Source organism: Galeopterus variegatus, unplaced genomic scaffold (genome assembly GCF_000696425.1).
Source record: "Galeopterus variegatus unplaced genomic scaffold, G_variegatus-3.0.2 Scaffold1752, whole genome shotgun sequence".
Classification (NCBI taxonomy): Eukaryota; Metazoa; Chordata; class Mammalia; order Dermoptera; family Cynocephalidae; genus Galeopterus; species Galeopterus variegatus.
Window position 1 is genome coordinate 23,182 of NW_007727863.1, and position 1,469 is coordinate 24,650.

Genomic DNA, 1,469 nt, shown 5'->3' on the forward strand with positions numbered 1-1,469 from the left:
ATACAGGGGGACCCACATCAATGATCACATGAGACACAGGGGGACCCACGTCAACGATCACATGAAACACAGGGGTCCCACGTCAACAATCACACGAGACACAGGGGGACCCACGTCAACGATCACACGAGACACAGGGGGAACCACGTCAACAATCACATGAAACACAGGGCACCCACGTCAACGATCACACGAGACACAGGGGACCCACGTCAACGATCACACGAGACACAGGGGGACCCACGTCAACGATCACACGAGACACAGGGGACCCACGTCAACGATCACACGAGACACAGGGGGACCCACGTCAACGATCACACGAGACACAGGGGGAACCACGTCAACGATCACACGAAACACAGGGGGACCCACATCAACGATCACACGAAACACAGGGGGACCCACGTCAACGATCACACGAAACACAGGGGAAAAAACCCTCCAAGTGAAGAGCCGAGGAGAGCCTGGAAGACGCTATGTTAGGAGAAATCGGCCAGGCACAGAGAGATAAACTCCGCACGTTCTCACTCCTGCGTGGGAGCTAAAACGTTATTAAGTCAGCTGCACTTCTGGAAGTAGAGAGTAGAATTGTGGTTGCTGGAGGCTGGGAAGGAGCGGGTGATGGGTGGCAGGTGGTTCATGGACACGGGATCCCAGCCAGACCCGGAGCGCAGGTCCTGAAGCGACAGTAGTGCCCGACGTCTGTCATGAACGATCGTTGACTGTGGGTTCTGGAATGGCTGGAAGCAGCCCAAACGTTCNGAAACACAGGGGGACCCACGTCAATGATCACACGAAACGCAGGGGGAACCACGTCAACGATCACACGAAACTCAGGGGGACCCACATCAACGATCACGAAACACAGGGGGACCCACGTCAATGATCACACGAAACGCAGGGGGAACCACATCAACGATCACACGAAACTCAGGGGGACCCACATCAACGATCACGAAACACAGGGGGACCCACGTCAATGATCACACGAAACGCAGGGGGAACCACATCAACGATCACACAAGACACAGGGGGAACCACGTCAACGATCACACGAGACACAGGGAAACCACGTCAATGATCACACGAGACACAGGGGGACCCACGTCAATGATCACACGAGACACAGGGGACCCATGTCAACGATCACATGAAACACAGGGGGAACCACGTCAACGATCACACGAAACACAGGGGGAACCAAGTCAATGATCACACAAAACACAGGGGGAACCACGTCAACGATCACACGAAACTCAGGGGGACCCACATCAACGATCACGAAACACAGGGGGACCCACGTCAATGATCACACGAAACGCAGGGGGAACCACGTCAACGATCACACGAAACTCAGGGGGACCCACATCAACGATCACGAAACACAGGGGGACCCACGTCAATGATCACACGAAACGCAGGGGGAACCACGTCAACGATCACACGAAACGCAGGGGGAACCACAT